The sequence below is a fragment of the Rutidosis leptorrhynchoides genome, chromosome 8 (genome assembly GCF_046630445.1).
Source record: "Rutidosis leptorrhynchoides isolate AG116_Rl617_1_P2 chromosome 8, CSIRO_AGI_Rlap_v1, whole genome shotgun sequence".
NCBI classification, from domain to species: Eukaryota; Viridiplantae; Streptophyta; class Magnoliopsida; order Asterales; family Asteraceae; genus Rutidosis; species Rutidosis leptorrhynchoides.
This window is the reverse complement of record NC_092340.1, coordinates 111256558-111262171: the sequence shown is the minus strand read 5'-3', so window position 1 is coordinate 111262171 and position 5614 is coordinate 111256558. Positions and strand designations below refer to the sequence as shown.

The following is a 5614-nucleotide window of genomic DNA, read 5'->3' as shown; positions in this document are numbered from 1 at the left end:
TCAATGACCTAGTGTTTAACTCACGACGAATTTTAGAAATCATTTTTTTAAACTTAATGAAATAAAGTAAATTTTGTTTTAAATTCACACAAACCTTTATATTTAAAAATGCATATTAATTTTATACAAAACCTACAAAACAAAAAAAATTCAGAATGGTGGGAGAAAACTAGTTCTTTAGTGTCTGCTAGTGGAAAAGACCAATCGGATTCCATTCTCGGAACTACATGAGAACAGAACAACTAACTCTAGACAGCATTTTTTTTAGAACATTTGAATCTCCCCACACTTAGGTAGTTGTGGTGTCAAAATTGTGATTAACTTTATCGTCAATTTCTCTTGGACCATAATCAACTTGCATATCTCTGACTTTTGCTTTAAGCCATTGGTCAGATTGCTGTGTAATATTCACAAATTCAACTAGTTTCGCCTTTTCTTTAGGCGATAGATTGGATACTAACCGGTTACATAACTTAGAGTTCCCCTTGGTTCTAGCATCATGAATCCGTTTAATAAGTTTCTTCATTAAACTGTTAATAACGGGGTCATTTAATTTCGCATCAACAACGGGGTTCTTTGTTATCAAGTCATCATTAGGTGTTACTTCATCTTCCCCACACTTAGGCATTTTATTATTGCTAAGCACTACCGTTGGAGTTGGTAAAACAATATGCTTCTCACCGATTGTTTTTATTGGTTTGACGGTTTTGGTTGGTGGAGATTTAGACTTTCGAATTACAAAGGTGATCGATTTTTCACCATTACTAAGTGTCATTCTACCCTCTTTTACATCAATTAACGCCCCGGTGGATGCTAAGAATGGTCGACCTAAAATTAGAGGAATGTTTGAGTCCTCTTCTATGTCAATGACAATAAATTCGACTAAAAAGGTTAAATTACCTACTTGAACGGGTAGGTTGTCAGCAATTCCAACTGGGTGCTTCATGGTTTGATCAAAGAGTCAAACACTCATTTCCGTTGGACTTAACTCACCTACACCTAATCTCCTATATAATGAAAGAGGCATAACACTCACACTCGCACCTAAATCTGCTAGTGCATCATACATGACACAATCACTAAGTAGACAAGGAACAATAAATTCACCCGGATCACCCAACTTGGGTGGAAGTTTCGGTGGAACTGTCTTCACCGGGTTTACTTTTACGGTTTTTGTTTCTTGCACTTTTTTATTCTTCTTCTTCCTTCCAAAGGTATCACAAACTTTATTATCTATCACTTGCTGATACTCAACTCCTTTTCTTGAAAACGGGATGGGTGGTCTGTATGGTTCAACCACTGGCTTTAAATACTCGGGTAGTGGTGGTGGTGGTGTAACTTCTTCATTGTTACTCACATCTAAAACATTCCCATCTTCTGGTGCTGGTTTTTCAGAATTTGTTGAAACCATGTTAACATTTTCATTCTGAGGATTTACTTCAATATTACTAGGTAGCTTTCCTTGTTCCCTCTCACTCATCATGCTAGCCAGAGTACCTACGTGTTTTTCTAGATTTAGAATGGAAGCTTGTTAAGTTCTTAATGGCTGATCAAACCTCTCATTTGTTTGGGTTTGAGATGTAATAAATTGTGTTTGAGATTCCATTAGCTTTGCCATCATTTCTTCAAGATTTGGCTTTTTCTCTTAGGTTTGTTGTGGTGGTTTATACAAGCCAGGTCTTTGTTGATTGAAAGTGTTGTTTTGAGTTGGTTGGTTATTCGGACCTTGTTGGTTATACGAGTTATTGTTGGGTCCATTTGGATTGTAAAGAATGTTTTGATTTCGATTGAAGTTTGGCCTTGGCGGTTGATAATTATTTTGATAATTATTTCCCGGCATTTGGTTCATGTAGAAAACATTTTCTCGTTGTTCCTTGGTTTGTTCAATGTGGCAATCTTTCATTAAGTGTGGTCCACCGCATTGCTCACAACTGATTCGTATTGCGTGAAAATCTTTAGTCATCTTTTCCATTCGTCTCTTGAAAGCATCTATTTTTTCGAAAACGGAATCAAAGTCATGGCTAGAATCGGCTCTAGCCGCTTTAGATGAACGAAAAATATCTTTTTCTTGGTGCCACTCATGTGAGTGGGAGGCTGTGTTATCAATGATTGTGTGAGCTTCGATTGCGGTTTTCTTCATAATAGAACCACCAGCTGCTGTGTCAATGTCTTTTCCTGTAGCAACGTCGACACCTTGGTAGAATATTTGTACTATTTGACAAGTGTCTAAACCGTGTTGAGGACATCCTCTCCACATTTTTCCAAATCTTGTCCATGCCTCATATAACGTTTCATTTGGCTTTTGCGTGAACGTAGCAATTTTTCCTTGAAGTCTCACGGCTTTAGATGCCGGAAAGAATCTTTTAAGATATTTCTCAACTAAAACATCCCATGTATCAATCGCCCCTTCAGGTAACGATTCTAACCAATCTTTGGCTTCTCTCTTTAAAGTCCAGGGAAACAACATGAGATAGATCTGTTCATCCTCAATTTCTCTGATTTTAAATAGAGTACAGATCCTATTAAAGGTTTGAAGATGTTCGTTTGGATCTTCTTTTGACGTACCACTAAATTGGCATTGATTAGTTGCCATGTGTAGGATTTGTCCTTTGATTTCATAATCTGGCGCATTAACGTCTTGTTGAATAATTGCGTGACCTTGGCCAGTGCGTGTGGCTCTCATTCGGTCTTCCATACTTTGAGGTTCCGTTACTTCCATATTTGAATTTGTTGAATCTGAATCACTAGAGGATTCTGATTTAATGGTTTCTTCCTCAACAACCTCTGGTTGTATGATTTGTGATTCAGAAGGAATGATTAGTGGTTCAGGATCTCTGAATTCTCCTTGAATATCCTCCGGGTTCTCAATTGTGAAGCCGGGTTCAAAAAATGGATTATCGAAAATTTGAATTGGAGTACTTGTTCGACTAGATGATGATTCTAAAGAAAAATCAACAGCGACAATATTGGCTAGATGTCTCGATCAAGTTACAGGTGGTGAACATTTTGCTCGGTGCATTCAATGAATATCCTATTAGTTATAAATATAAAAATTATTAAAGTTATCAAATTAATAGACTTTTCTGATTTTGCCTACGTTTCGAATAGTCAATAGATGCAGCAGGTAGCCAGGATCCTTTAAATCGGAAAATCCACAACTCGCCACTAACAAATCCAACTATTACTACGAATCAGAAAATTTTGGATGTCTAAAAACTAGAGTGTAGAAATGAGAAAGAAAAAGCGCGTCGAAAAACGTCGAAAAATAAAAATAAGAAAGAAAAACGTCGAAACTTAAAAGTCTAAAAACTAAAAATTAAAAATTGCGTCTAAAGGTATTAAAGCTTAAAAGGAATTCTATATCCAAAACGGTAATAACTTAATTCGGCACTAAAATCTAAAAACTGCGTCGCAAAATTCTAAGGCACCTAAATCTTAATTTAAAGAAAAAACACTTAACGAATTTTCCGGCAAAGCCTAAAAATCTAGAAATAAAAAAATTACTACGGAAAAACTAAACTTAAAACTATAATTACGAACGATACGATTAAAAAGGTACAAATAATAAAAGGATATAATCTAAAATGATAAAATAAGATTTTATATGAAAAATATTATTTTTATAGTATTGATTTATAAAAATATTAATCTATATAATTAATAATTAAACTTAAAATTACTAATTATATATTAAAACTAAAATTAAAAACTAATTAATTAATTAAAACCCTAATGAAATAATAAAAAAATAAAACCCTAACAGCGTAATTAATGTTGTCCGAGGATTCTGGCGTGTCAGATCAGTCCATGCGGTCGCATGGGTTTTGGCCAATAGGCTCATGCGGTCGCATGGCCCAGCAATTCAGAAATGTTTCGGGCTTCTAAACTGACTCGGCCCAGTTTCTAATTTATTTATTTTTATTTGATATTTTTAATTTTCAAAATATTGCAAAATATTTATATAATTTAATAATTTAAAATAAACTTATATTTTAAAATCTAAAAATAAAAATACTTATTATAGACAAAATCTTAAAAATATAATTTTTTATTTATTTTTAACACTTATTATAAATACAAAATATTTTTACGAAATAAGAAATAATATATTTATACAAAAATATATTTTTAATAAATATAGAATTTTTCACCGAGTTCCCCGGCAGCGGCGCCAAAAACTTAATGTGTGCAGCGGAGGGGTACGAAATACTATTATTTTTACTACGAAATATTATATGATACGATACAAGTTTTAATTAATTTACGGATGGGATATACCTAAACCTTACTACAACACTATAGGCAGTGTACCTAATTGTAGAGTAGTGTAGTTTTTAGTAAGTCCGGTTCGTTCCACAAGGAGCTAGTGATTACGTACTACATTTTTAACAACTATATTTATATAAAATACATATAATTATATATAGTAATATTATTATTATAAAAGGGGGTTTTACCGTTTAATGACCGTTTTGTTGATTTTATATTTTAAGCGTAAAGATAAATGACGATAATTAAATTGCGTAAAATAAATAACAATATTTAAAGTTGCGATAATTAAAATTGCGATAAAAAATAAAATAACAATAAATAAAATGACAGTAAATAAAAGTACGATGAGAAATACAATAAAAGAATTATGCTTATTTAAACTTCCGTAATCATGATATTTGACGTTTTGATTTTAATTTATTACCCTGGGTTAATTGTCCTTTGTCCTAGTTTTATTTGAAACGTATCTGGTTTTTGCCCATAATAGTCCATCGGTCATAATTATAAAATGCTCGTCAAATTAACCTTATACCCGAAGTGAAATATTCCAACTAATTAGGGATTCAGACTGTAACAAGGTTTTAATACTTTGTTAATAATTACACCAGCTTATCGACTGCGTGTAATCCAAGGTTTTAATAAGGTTTTAATACTTTGTTAACAATTACACCAATTACCCTTGTATGTAATCCACCCCTGTTTTAAGGAGATATGAATATTAATTAACCCACTTGATCAATTTGAATAATCAATTACCCAACCCGAATAATTAATCAAATGATTGTAAAGGATGTCATATAAACGTCACTAAATAGGACATTCATAATCATTTAATAATTATTAGATTAACTAATTTGAAGATAGGTTCGATAGATTCCAATGATTTGTCATTCGATTAGACAATACCCCCATCTATTAATAGTCCATAGTCCAATGCCCACAAGTGTCAGTCTTTTGTCCAAACCCTAATTATGGTACAAAATCCAATAACCCCATCTTAATATTTAGTCTAACATCACGATTACTTCGGCTCAAATAAACATAATAATAACTTAGTTACGAGACATTAATTTAAAAAGGAAGAACATAGCTTACAGTGATTATTAATAGCGTAGCGTTACATAGACAGAATTTTGACTTTAAAACCCGTAAAACATTTCTTACAATAACCCAATTATTATTAATCTTATATTAAACTTAATATTATAAATATAGATTACAGTAAGAGAGAAAGAAATAAGAGTGTGAAGAGGTGCACATATTCGAGCAGAAATCGTGTCTATTTATAGATGTGACCAGCTTCTGATCATTATGCGAGCGCATGACATTTATGCCTCCTGGC

At 32.8% G+C, this 5614-nt stretch overlaps 1 non-coding gene across 1 annotated transcript; it reads left to right on the top strand.

Moving 5' to 3' along the window:
* Positions 1–2228: 2228 nt before the first annotated feature.
* On the top strand, positions 2229–2335 carry LOC139865388 (small nucleolar RNA R71). Its single transcript, XR_011764911.1, has one exon. It is a non-coding gene; the product is annotated as a small nucleolar RNA R71 (small nucleolar RNA).
* The last annotated feature ends 3279 nt before the right edge of the window (positions 2336–5614 follow it).